The sequence below is a fragment of the Protopterus annectens genome, chromosome 1.part1 (genome assembly GCF_019279795.1).
Source record: "Protopterus annectens isolate FY-2018-M chromosome 1.part1, PAN1.0, whole genome shotgun sequence".
NCBI classification, from domain to species: domain Eukaryota; kingdom Metazoa; phylum Chordata; order Ceratodontiformes; family Protopteridae; genus Protopterus; species Protopterus annectens.
The window spans coordinates 1,532,240,816-1,532,254,948 of record NC_056726.1 but is presented as its reverse complement, the minus strand read 5'-3'; the positions used below and the strand labels follow the sequence as shown (position 1 = coordinate 1,532,254,948).

The 14,133-nt window shown below is 40.1% G+C and overlaps 2 pseudogenes; one reads left to right on the top strand and one right to left on the bottom strand.

Moving 5' to 3' along the window:
• Positions 1-4,365: 4,365 nt before the first annotated feature.
• LOC122816470 lies at positions 4,366-5,797 on the bottom strand (annotated as a pseudogene).
• Positions 5,798-6,425: 628 nt separating this feature from the next.
• LOC122816465 overlaps positions 6,426-14,133 on the top strand; it is a 155,582-nt pseudogene continuing 147,874 nt past the window's right edge.

Sequence of the window (14,133 nt, the reverse complement as noted above, 5' to 3'; positions counted from 1 at the left end):
CAGACCCTCACACAGCACTACTACTGCCCTTTCAGACCCTCACACAGCACTACTACTGCCCTTTCAGACCCTCACACAGCACTACTGCTGCCCTTTCAGACCCTCACACAGCACTACTACTGCCCTTTCAGACCCTCACACAGCACTACTGCTGCCCTTTCAGACCCTCACACAGCACTACTGCTGCCCTTTCAGACCCTCACACAGCACTACTGCTGCCCTTTCAGACCCTCACACAGCACTACTGCTGCCCTTTCAGACCCTCACACAGCACTACTACTGCCCTTTCAGACCCTCACACAGCACTACTACTGCCCTTTCAGACCCTCACACAGCACTACTACTGCCCTTTCAGACCCTCACACAGCACTACTGCTGCCCTTTCAGACCCTCACACAGCACTACTACTGCCCTTTCAGACCCTCACACAGCACTACTACTGCCCTTTCAGACCCTCACACAGCACTACTACTGCCCTTTCAGACCCTCACACAGCACTACTACTGCCCTTTCAGACCCTCACACAGCACTACTGCTGCCCTTTCAGACCCTCACACAGCACTACTGCTGCCCTTTCAGACCCTCACACAGCACTATTGCTGCCCTTTCAGATCCTCACACAGCACTACTGCTGCCCTTTCAGACCCTCACACAGCACTACTACTGCCCTTTCAGACCCACACAGCACTACTACTGCCCTTTCAGACCCTCACACAGCACTACTACTGCCCTTTCAGACCCTCACCCAGCACTACTACTGCCCTTTCAGACCCTCACACAGCACTACTGCTGCCCTTTCAGACCCTCACACAGCACTACTGCTGCCCTTTCAGACCCTCACACAGCACTACTACTGCCCTTTCAGACCCTCACACAGCACTACTACTGCCCTTTCAGACCCTCACACAGCACTACTACTGCCCTTTCAGACCCTCACACAGCACTACTGCTGCTCTTTCAGACCCTCACACAGCACTACTGCTGCCCTTTCAGACCCTCACACAGCACTACTGCTGCCCTTTCAGACCCTCACACAGCACTACTGCTGCCCTTTCAGACCCTCACACAGCACTACTGCTGCCCTTTCAGACCCTCACACAGCACTACTACTGCCCTTTCAGACCCTCACACAGCACTACTACTGCCCTTTCAGACCCTCACACAGCACTACTACTGCCCTTTCAGACCCTCACACAGCACTACTACTGCCCTTTCAGACCCTCACACAGCACTACTACTGCCCTTTCAGACCCTCACACAGCACTACTACTGCCCTTTCAGACCGGAACATTCTGTAAGCATGGTGAGAGCAGTCTTTAATTATTCCTCTGGCCCTGCTGAGACATCTGGATAAGTACAAGTCATGAATAGGTGGTAAGGTGGTCTTAGTGATCCTCTCAACTGTCTTCACCACTCTCTGGATGGATTTGCACTCAAAGGTAGAGTAACTTCCATACCATACTACAAGGTTGTTCATCAGGATGCTTTCTATAGTACCTCTGTAGAAGCTAGTGAGAACTGTCGATGGGAGATTCGCTCTCCTCCGCCTTCTTAAAAAGTGCAATCTCTGGTGCGCTTTCTTGACTATGACATTTGTATTTGTGTTCCAAGATAAGTCCTCATCGATGTGCACTCCCAGAAACATTGTGCTTCTCACTCTTTCCACTCTTTCCCCATCAGTGGTGAGGGGAGAATGCTCCTTGTGATTTTTCCTGTAGCCCACAATTATCTCTTTTGTCTTCTTCACATTCAGTATAAGTGTTATAAGTCTATAAGAATACATGTAATACTCTGGTAACATGAAGCACAGAATAGGTGTAATACTCTGGTAATGTGAAGCACAGAATAGGTGTAATACTCTGGTAATGTGAAGCATGGAATAAGTGTAATACTCTGGTAAGGTGAAGCACAGTATAAATGTAATACTCTTGTAATGTGAAGCACAGAATAGGTGTAATACTCTGGTAATGTGAAGCATGGAATAAGTGTAATACTCTGGTAAGGTGAAGCACAGTATAGGTGTAATACTCTGGTAAGGTGAAGCACAGAATAGGTGTAATACTCTTGAAACATGAAGCACAGAATAGGTGTAATACTCTGGTAATGTGAAGCATGCAATAAGTGTAATACTCTGGTAAGGTGAAGCACAGTATAAATGTAAGACTCTGTTAACATGAAGCACTGAATAGGTGTAATACTCTGGTGATGTGAAGTACAGAATAAATGTAATACTATGTTAACATGAAGCAATGAATAGGTGCAATGCTCTGGTAATGTGAAGCACATAATAGGTATAATACTATTGTAACTTGAAGCACAGAATAGGTGTAACTCTTTTAATGTGAAGCACAGAATAAGTATAATTATCAGGTAATGTGAAGCACAGAATTGGTGTAATACTCTTGTAACAAGAAACACAGAATAGGTGTAATACTTTAGTAATGTGAAACATGGAATAAGTGTAATACTCTTGAAAATGTGAAGCACAGAACAGGTATAACACTCTTGTAATGTGAAGCACAGAATAGGTGTATTTCTCTGGTAACATAAAACACTGAATAGGTATAGTACTCTGGTATCATGAAGCACAGAATAGGTGCATTACTCTTGCAATGTGAAGCAGAGAATAGGTGTAATACTCTTGCAATGTGAAGCAGAGAATAGGTGTAATACTCTTGTAATGTGAAGCACAGAATATGTGTAATACTCTGATAATGTGAAGCACTGAATAGGGGTAATACTCTTGTAACATGAAGTACAGAATAGCTGTAATACTTTTGAAACTGGATGTACAGAATAGGTGTAATACTCTATTAACACGAAACATGGAATACATGTAATACTCTGGTAATGTGAAGTACAGAATAGGTATAAAACTCTGGTAACATGAAGTCTGCATAAGTATTCTTGTGGCAGAGTTCTGTACCATCTGTAAAAAGTCCAGCTCATTGGTAGGCAGTCTCAGGTAACAAGCATTTCAGCAGTCCAATCTAGAGGATACCATTGTATGAACAACAATCACGAGATCAGGGTGAGGTATTAATATGGGATACATTTCTCACATGAGAACAAGAAGACTTCACTACAGCTGACACCTGCTTACGTAATGTCAACAAAAAGTCAAGAATAATCCAGTGATTCTGCACCTTCTGCAAACTTCAAGTCTATCTCTCCTATATAGAAAATAATTTGGGATGGGAGGGACAGAAGAATCTCTGAGTTGCATTGGCAGCCTTGGCCTCAGTCTTGACATTGTTCCATCTTGAGTAATTCTCATTTAGCCAAGCATGAATGCCTTAAATATAATCAATCAGGGAATTAATACACACCTTCTCTTCCTGTGGAGAGTAAAAATGAATTTGAGTGTGATCTGCATAGCTATGGTACCCTGAACCCATTTCCCCTTAATATATCTCATGGAGATCCTTATATACAGTGAATAATAATGGGCCCAAAATAGAGCCTTGTGGAATCCAACTTCAAGATGGTGACAGTGGGATGAATTGAGTCTAGAGCAGAATCTATATACATATGGTTAGACAAGTAAGAAGAGAAGCAGTCAAGAAAAAATCAAATAGCTGTAATTCCACAATATGAGTACGGGCACTCTGTTAGGATGCCAAGATCCACCGTGACAAAATCTGCAGAGAAATCCAGGAGGACCAACAAACTACTGCACTACTGGTCTCTTGCCATAAGGAGATCATTAGCTACTCTGATTAGAACCATTTCAATGTTATAGTCAGTACAAAAGCCTGAATGGAATGGACCCATAATTCCACTACTGCAGAGATAAGATTCCAGCCGCTTGTAAACAACTTTTTCAATCTTTTCTAAAAAGGAGATATTTGAGTTTGGGTGGCATTTAAATTATTTGGATCAAGAGATGGTTTCTAGAGGGCTGGGATGACCATTGCTTCCTTTAAGGCTAAAGGAAAAATATTTTCTCTCAGAGAACTTGGCAGGATCTGATAAATCTTTGGCCCCAGTATGTCAAAGTTAGCCAAAACCAGCCTCAAAGGGTAAGGATTCAAATGGCGTGTTGTGGCCTGCAGATGGGTAACAACAGCAGTGAACACATGACGAAGTCTGGAATATTGAACACTGACACACACTTTGAAGGGATAGAAGAACTTATTGCTCCATCCTTGGTGTCGGCCGGTAGAAAGGCTACTCTAATGGACGCAGTCTTGTCAGTGAAAAATTGTGTACTTACGTCACATTCTCTACTACCCGCAAGACTGCAACTAGTCGATTAGCCACTGAAAAGATTTCCCTGGAAATACTTTTTGCAATAATCTCTGCTTGATAGTTTATGCAATGCTCATCAGGCTTATCTTGTCTCAGTAAAAGGTCAACCCGATATCAGCAACTCTTCTCTTCTCTTCTCTTCTCTTCTTTTCTCTTCTCTCCTCTCCTATCCTCTCCTCTTCTCTCCTCTCCTCTTCTCTTCTCTTCTATCCTCTTCTCTTCTTTTCTCTTCTCTTCTCTTCTCTTCTCTCCTCTCCTCTCCTCTTCTCTTCTCTTCTCTTTTCTCCTCTTCTCTTCTCTCTTCACTTCTCTTCTCTTCTCTTCTCTCCTCTCCTCTCCTCTCCTCTTCTCCTCTCCTCTTCTCTCCTCTTTTCTCTTCTCTTCTCTTCTCTTCTCCTCTCCTCTCCTCTTCTCTTCTCCTCTCTGCTTCTCTTCTCTCCTCTTCTCCTCTCCTCTCCTCTCCTCTCCTCTCCTCTCCTCTCCTCTCCTCTTCTCTTCTCTTCTCTTCTCATCTCCTCTCTTCTCTTCTCTTCTCTTCTCTTCTCTCCTCTCCTCTTCTCTTCTCTCCTCTCCTCTTTTCTTCTTTTTTCTTCTCTTCTCTTTTCTCCTCTCCTCTTCTCTCCTATCCTCTCCTCTCCTCTTCTCTCCTATCCTCTTCTCTCTTCTTCTATCCTCTTCTCTCCTCTCCTCTTTTCTTTTCTCCTCTTCTCTTCTCTTCTTTTCTCTTCTCTCCTCTTCTCTTCTCTCCTCTCCTCTCCTCTTCTCTTCTCTTCTCTTCTCTTCTCTTCTCTTCTCTTCTCTTCTCTTCTCTTCTCTCCTCTCCTCTCCTCTTCTCTTCTCTTCTCTTCTCTTCTCCTCTCCTCTCTTCTCTCCTCTTCTCTTCTCTTCTCTCCTCTTCTCTTCTCTTCTCTTCTCTTCTCTCCTCTCCTCTCCTCTTCTCTTCTCTCCTCTTCTCTTCTCTTCTCTTCTCTTCTCTTCTCTCCTCTCCTCTCCTCTTCTCTTCTCTCCTCTTCTCTTCTCTTCTTTTCTCTTCTCTTCTCTCCTCTCCTCTCCTCTCCTCTCCTCTCCTCTCCGCTCCTTTACTCTTGTCTCCTCTTCTCTTCTCTTCTCTTCTATCCTCTTCTCTCCTCTCCTCTTTTCTTCTCTCCTCTTCTCTCCTCTTCTCTTCTCTTCTTTTCTCTTCTTTCCTCTTCTCTTCTCTCCTCTCCTCTTTTCTTCTCTCTTCTACTCTTCTCTTCTTTTCTCTTCTCTTCTCTTCTCTCCTCTCCTCTTTTCTTCTCTCCTCTTCTCTTCTTTTCTCTTCTCCTCTCTTCTCTTCTCTACTCTCCTCTTTTCTTCTCTCCTCTTCTCTTCTCTTCTCTCCTCTCCTCTCCTCTTCTCTTCTCTTCTCTTCTCTCCTCTCCTCTTCTCTTTTCTTCTCTTCTCTTCTCTTCTCTTCTCTTCTCTCCTCTCCTCTCCTCTCCTCTCCTCTCCTCTTCTCTTCTCTTCTCTTCTCGTTGCATAATGTGAGGAGAGTAATCAAACCAAGGTTAAAATCTCTTAGCATTGTCAGGGCAAACATGATTTGGGGCTAAGGACTCCAAAACATGGTGGATATAGGTATTATATTCCTCCATAAGGACATCCACAGAGTCAGTGCCATTCTTTAATTGTAACTGATCAAGAGTTTGACATATATTGCTGCAATAATTACTAAATGTTGAAAAAGGTTTGGTATGCACACCTTTCAATTGGTCTTACATAGTGATTAAAATGAGTTAACATTCGCATTAATTACTTAAGTAATGGACAAATACCATCACTTGGTTATTACAGGTGAACTAAAAAAATAGGCATAAATCACTATGTAACTTGATAGATGGCTAAATGGCTCATGGATAGGACACATGAAGACAGGGTGAGGAAATCCAGCCGCACCAAAGGGCATCTTACTGTGTCCCACAGGGTTCAGAACTGTGACCTCTCCTGTTCAGAATATACTTCTATGACGTCAAGGTAAATGTAAAGGGCCTTTGGCTGACCAAATCTGCTGATGACTCCAAGCTGGGTGCAATCAATGAATCCTCCAAAAATGTAGATATCCTACAGGAGAGTCTGACACAGACAAATAACTTGCACCAGAGTCATGGCCTAAAACTGAATGCAAAGAATGCATAATTATACCCTTTGGAAAGATGACCATCCCTGCAAATTACAACTTTGATAACACTCCCCAAAGAGTAGACCCACTGGTAAGGAACTTGGGAACTCAAGTGGACAGTAACATAAACTTTGATCACCATGTGTCCATGGTACTGAGAAAACCCTTTTACGTGGTTCAACTTATAAGTAAAGGCCATCCAGATCTAAGGAGTTCATAGTTGCACTATACTCAGCCCTCATCAGACCAATAATCGAGTATAATACACCCTTCAACATATATCTGACAAAACATTTGCAATAGCTTGAGTGGCCGTAGAGGTTCCTTAGTAAAAGAGTACTGGGTGTAAATAATATGTCCAATGTAAACCACCTCAAATTCCTCTCCCTGGACTTGGTCTTCTACAGACTACTGAGGGTAATCTATACCTAACCTACAAGCCATTCTGCAATCCCACGCTGATAAATCTAATACACATTCACAAAACAAATAGCACTAGAGTTACCTGATCTAAGAATCTAAACTTCATCTGTGACATAAACAAAACATGCTGAAAGGACAGGTATGTGTCTCAGAGAGTACCCCTTTTCAGGAACAGACCTCCCATTTATATGAAGCAGAACACTTCACTAAGCCTATTCAAATACAGCTTGGACCAATGGAGAGCAAACTGAAAATTCACCCCGGCTTGTTGCTTGTATCTCTTATGGACAGACAGCTTGTAGATGGCCTAAGGCACAGGTATATACCAAACTCATTCTAGTCCTTGGGCACTGATAATTGGGAAAATTGGGGCATGAATAGCTAGGCTTAAAAAGACTGTAGGTCTGTTAACCTAGTAACCTCCTAAGATCCTATGAACCTATGTTGGAAGGTAAGGTGTTGTTTGGGCCAGGTTCCTAAGTACTTAAAGTAGTTAGTGGTTTCTAGAGTTGTTTGGTTGTTCTGGAATATATCACAGTTGAGGGGCATATTGTTTTTGTAACTTATGGAGTTGTGTAGCATTGTAACAGTTGTGGTGGGTATTGTTTACAGAGAGTGATAGATCAGCGGTGTAGTTCATATCAGCCTGTGAGAAACTAAGAAGGGATGTGATAAATTAGATTTTCATTGACATTTTTGTTATGGCTTTGATGAAAATGGAAGTGTGTAAGAAGGAGGCTTTGCTGCATTGGACTACTAAGAAAGGTTACGTGAGGAAGATGTACCTTCTGACCATGAAAGCATTCTTGATGCATTAGCTGAACCCCCTATTAATCCCAACACCTTTCTACTGGGGGACTTCAACTATCTATCAATTAAATGGATGACCTGCACAGCCAATGAATGAAATGGCCAATGCTTCCTAGATAGTAAAAATGCTAGTTCCCCTGTAAAAATAGCTTGCTATCCTACCAGGGACCCAAATAATATTAATTATGTCCACGCAAATATGGCTACTTCTGCTCAGTTCCACTATTTCATCTTCCCTAGTTAAATTGGAACATAAATCAGAGACCTTTCCCTTTAAAATGGTGATACCCCCCCCCCCCCAAATACCTCTGTGTTTAGGCACTTGCAAAAACCAAATCACCTTCAAATATTTCATAACCAAAATAAATTCCACTGATATTCTTCTCTGAAGGGCTACATTGCTAAAGCTGCTGCCTATGCCTCTGGCCTCTACTTCCACTTAACCAGTGATGTTGATAAGTCAGTTCCTATCTGCACCAAATACAGTGACAAATTTAAAAACAATCCTCCATGGTGGAATACCCATAGAAATCAACTGTATAACAAGAGAAAGAAATTGCTTAATACTTGCATGGTGTCTCATTCTACCTACCCTAAGAGCACACTTAAGCAAACTAGCAAAGTGCTTAGGGTTACCAAAGTTTAAAGCTGAATATGATCCTAAAACAGACAGTGAAAGCAAAACTAACTGCAGAGTTTTCTGTAACTATGTCATGAAGTTAAGAACTAAATCCAATAATGTTCAGAGCTAATTCACAATATTACTGGCTACTCTGCCCCCCCCCCCCCCAAATAACCAATATCCTAGTTTACAGTCTAATGCAAATTTTATTCCATTCAAAGTAATAGGAATTCTACAGTCCCGGCCACCTCCCTTCAATTTCTATGGAGCAAGTTCTCTCAGCCTTCTCAAAAGAGAAGAACACTTCATCCCTGGGCCCTGGTAACATACCAGGATGCATGATTATTAGTCCCAAATATGGTCTGTCTAAATTCCTACTTCACAGCTTTAATCTAAGCCTCTTCATTGGGAATAGTCCCAAAGCCTGGTAAACTGGTAATGTCGTTATACAAGGTGGCCCAAATGTCAACACTGATAACTATAGACGCATTAGTCCCATTGGTTTCATACCCCAGATCTCATTAATCTTGATATTGAAACTCTTTTAGCCCTCGAGCCCCATCAATACAGGATTGTCAAAAGCAGTTCCTGTTTGTATCTGCAAGTTGGGTCAGAAGTTAATGTTGTGAGCTGAAGTTCCTGTGGTACAGGGTTTGATTTCCTCCGCTTGAGTCAGTTACATACCCAGGCATTGCTCCTATGAAAAGGGAGTGTGTGCCCAATGGGCCTCCCTGCTTAGCAAATAGGATTCCGTTCATAACACCTTTTCCCATTTTTTCACATGGGGTCAGGGTGCCACTGCAACAGCAAAAATCATCTACAGCCAAGGTTCACACTGCCAGGTGGCTAGCTGTTATTATTATCTTGCCTTTTTAATTTATTTATTTTTATAAAAAAGTCACCAAGGCCTTTGACACTATTCTACAGGCAGGTATAATAGACTGACTTGTAACTCTGAATATAAATCCTTATGCTGGATGATGGATAACTAACTCGTTGTCTGGCAGAACTCATGTGGTTAGAATGGCAGACAAAACTTCTGAAAACAAAGAAAGCTACAAGTGGTGTACCACAGGCATCATTGTTGCTCCCTCTCTTATTTGACATCTATTTCTCAGACCTGCCAGCATTCCTGAACTATGATTATCCAACCTTACAGATGACTCTAAATTGTGCATTGTTATTTGTTCCTCCACTGACTCACAATTGCTCCAACATGGAGGCAGACTGGAGTAACAATTAGTTTAAAGAGAATGGTCTCAAAGTAAATGTGAAAAAAGTGTGGTATACTTCATTTTAGTAAACAAAACATTTCCACATCATTCTATAAAAGTGACACATTGTTCCATTCAGACATGGTCGTAATGGATCTAGGTACTCTTGCTGATAATTCCCTATCGTTTGTCTCTCATAATTCTGGAATAATTAAGAAAGCTTTCTATGTGGCACATTTAATTTCTAGTTATATCCCCTTTAGATAAAAAATTTCTTAATTTCACTTTGCTCTTTTGTCATCAGATCTAGTATAAGTACAACACCCCCTTTGACATGTATATGTCTAAATATATCACTTTGAGAACCCCCTGAGATTCCTAAATAAAACATCTGTGTTCTCAAGGCCCTGAGCAATCTAAACAGACTGGCATTTCTTCTCTCCTCCCTATCCCTCTCTCTCTCTCTGTACTCAGTCCACTATAGACCCCTCCATGATGATCTTTATCTAGTCTTTTGTGCCATGAAAGATCCAACACTCTTTGATGTCCTATTCCTTTGCAGAATAAATGGCTCTTCAAATACCGAGATAATTAAGGCCCACTGGCATGATACATTCACATTCCAATGTATCCTCCACCTCTGGAACAAAATTCCACCACATGTCAAATACAGTAGCATTTTTGCCACCTTCAAAGGTAAATACAGATAATTTGCTAAAGGACCTCAAATCCTCCTGCGGCCCTCCTTGAGGCTGGAGACAGGTTTAAATATGATTTATTGGCAAGGCTTGTAATAGACTGTAGAGTGACTGCCTAAAACTTTCCTATGAGCTTTTGAATCAAAGGAGAAGTAGGACATTTTGTAAATTTTTAAAGAAGTCTGTCACAGAAATATAGTGTTGTCAGGTAAAGAGTTTTTATATGGTGATCAAGTTGTGATCTCACTAATTTCCAGAAATGTTTAAGTTTGTTAGGCAGTACTTTATAGGATGATTGAAAGTAAATAGTTTTATGTTTTCTGGTGGCCTTTTTTTAACTAGGTTTCATAGGAACATGAATTTTTGTTTGTTTTCAAAATTTCCCAAGCATTATCTTTGAGTTTATATAGGGTTACTATTGTTTTGTTATACATTATTGTTTTATCCTGGATTTAGTTAGTCATCTGAATTTTTGGGAAGTGTTCATTCTGTCAGTGAAGGAATAGTTAGCTAGTGTATTTAAAGCCTGTGGGATCAGACATGTTCATTATTATAGAGACTAGTTGGTGTTGGTTAGATCATTCTTTAGTTCTGTAACATTTGTTCTGCATTTGGAAAGAAAGAAAGAAAAAAAATTAGTTTTAGGTGATTTATTTCAGGGGATGTGAAGGGAAATAGTCATAATGTAGGGATTACTTCAGGACAGAGAGTAATTATATGTTATAGAGGTTTTATTGATAAGATGATATATTAGTGAATGTTTTCCATATTTAAAACTGGGCCTGAAAGTTTCTTGTGTGAGGTGAGCAAGCCCAGGGTTAATAAATTGTGTTATACACTGATTTTAGGAGGGCTAAGAGGATTAGCATTAAAGTTGCCTAGAATGATTATACTATCATAGGGTTTTCATAAGTAGATACTGGGCTAGCTGCCCTTTTGGCCATTTTAAGCCTAACCAATTTCCCAAAGATGAGACGCAAACCATTTGTGTATGAGAAGTAATCACCTTAACCATTATTCCTACCCTCCCTGGTAGAATCTTGTATTTGCTGATGATACCTACCCCTTAAAAGAGCACTTCAGATATGGACCAATACTATACTTTTAGAAGCTGCTAAGAAAATGTGGTCACCTTCATTAGCCCAATACTTAAGCTTACCACTGTACATAAAATCTTCCCCAGAATAAGACCTGCCACATAAAATGATCTACCCAATGAAATAAAAATGTGTGAACCATTGAAATTTTTCAAAAGATACTTAAACAACATCTACAAATGAATCTAAATACTCTTGGTAACTGAACAACGTCATCAACCCAGTATGACCTCATTGAAAAGAACCCCCCACCTGTATGTAAATATTGTAAAGCTGATAACATAAATTAGCTTTGCTTGTGATCTTTACCACCATATGTGAGTGTAACATCTGTGATCTCATGTGTTTTTCAGTTCATAATTTAATACTTCCTACTCTATTAATATTTTAATATACTCAACAAATCCATCATTGCATTTACTAATCTACATGTTTATATGGGTCATGGCTGGAGCGGGGCAGTACACTTAACCTGTTACCAAGCTGCAAATAAATAAAATGGGTCTGAGAGGGGTGGGGTAAGCCAGGGGCAGGAGCAACATATAAAGAGTACTAGTTATTGAGCTTTATTTATTTCTTTTTTTAGCCAAACAGATGTGTCATATGGGAAACCACTCTGACCTTTGAGTGATGCCTGCACCTTGTTTTCAGTTAACAAAAGCATGATGCCTCCATTTATTTTGCCTGGCCAGCCATTAAAAATATAGATGCAGCTGGGGATATGATGGGTTAGGTTTAAAGTATCATTGTTAAACCAGTATTCTGTTTTTTTCCCCACAATGTCTGGACTTTTTTTCTCCAATTTATTTCTCATGTTTCTGTCATTAAACAGAGCAAATTGCATGAGTGTTTTGTGCTCTAAAGATTACACTGTGGATAAGTGTACTGAAGATTGTTTGGACCTGGCTAAGTTTCAGTATAGCTAAGGATGATTAGGGTCTGTATCTGGGTTGTAAGACATATGGTAAACCCCAAGAATTTGTGTTTAGTGTACACTGTTAATATATTTTGGGCATTTTGCAAGGGGAAGTGAAGGATAGTAGTATTTATTGTAGGGCCCTGGCAATGCTTTGCTGATGTAATTGTGTCAGGGTATTGTGGACTAGTATCAATTTGAAGAAGACAGAATGCATTTGAGGTAATTTTGATGGAGCATGGATAACGTAGCTTGGTTCTGTTTTGATTTTCTGTCAGTTATAGATATCTACTTTGTAGGAAGGTGATGATTAGGAATCAGGATAAATGTTAAATGCTTCATGGCAGACTGAGTTCAAGCGGAATGACAGTACAAAAGATAGTCTGCCATTTTAGCCAGACTATCACAGAAATCAAATGAAAATAAATAATTAAATGCAGTGTATGGTAATTGGAATGTACATAAGCAATGGAATAGCAGAGCTTATTAAGTATATTCATGTTTACATCATGAACCAAACAAGTATGTAATGAAAATTATGCAATTGTATTTGAGCTTATGGTTGAAAAGTTTCACTGTATTTAATATTAGGTTTGATGTGTACTGTCAAAGGAAAAAACTTCAAAGACCAATACACGTAAGGTTCAGTTAAGGTACATTTAATAACTTGCAGCAAGGAGTCAAAAACAAGCAAATACAAGATTTTGACTAACTACTAACAGGAAGTATGCTATTCTTATACTGTCTTACAAGACATGGCCTTCTATAGCTGACGAAATCAAACACAACTTTCAATATTGTTCTACAGCAGGTGTTGCTCAGATTTTCTGCTGACATGACTAAATTTGTGAAAAACTTTTTGAGAAAAACAACCTGGCCTTGGTGGGCACTATCCCGTTACAGGCCCCTATTGTACAATTCTAATACATGTGTTACATTTCAAGGTACTTTTCTAACTCAGGCATAAGCAAATGCTGATTACAGTTCATATTTTCAAGCAGTCTTTGTTCTAATTATCTATAACTTCTACAGCTGTGTATTTTCTCACAGCAGAAGTGGAACTCCTTGTCTAAGTTTCATAACATTTATACAAGTGGTATTTTTCTATTCATTATTTCCCTAACACAAGCAGAAATCATTTGCTTCTCAGTAAATTTCCAAGGCATAAGCAAAGATTTTAGCTGACAATACAAGGTCAGAAAGCATCTGCAATTTGTACAGATTTATGCAGTATGAAATAGAATAAATGTGTTAACCCTTTTCAAGCTCTAAATGCACTAAGCATATTACTAATACATACACTAATACATATTTTTCTGACATTTCCCTCCTTTTAATACTTTTATTCTACTTTCAAAATAAGCATAAACAGTTTTTTCTTCTCCTAACCTCTTCCTACTCAGGATTTGCAGTTAAGAGAGTCATTCAGTTTAAACTTATGAAAGCATTTCAGTTTTTCAATAGTTCTTCAAACTCAGCACTTTGATATAAGGTTTCATAAACTGACATGTCTATAAGGTCTTTAATCAGTCTTTTCATGCAGGGGATGCCACAACAAACTCATACTCCTAGTAGGAGCATTCCTACATAAATGGCAATCAGGATGTTTATTAGGATGGTACCCCACCCCCCAAACCATTTCTGGAAAAAGTCCATCAGTGGGTTTAGGCCTGGTTTGGTCATGGCCGACACTTGCTGAATTACCTCAAGATGATTGTCTATCTTGTGTTTATGGTCAGGAATATACGAACAGCATTCTTCTTGGATTAAAGCGCAAGTACCACCTCTCACCACTAGGGTGAAATCAAGAGCCATGCAGTTTTGAAGCACTACAGTTCTCATGGCATTCAGTTCATCAGTCACCAATTTGAGGGTGGAAAAAGTTGCATTGCTCATCACTTCAAGAAGTTTAGACAGTTTTCTCAGCTCCCAGATCGATTTCACTGCTCCATATGCTGGTAA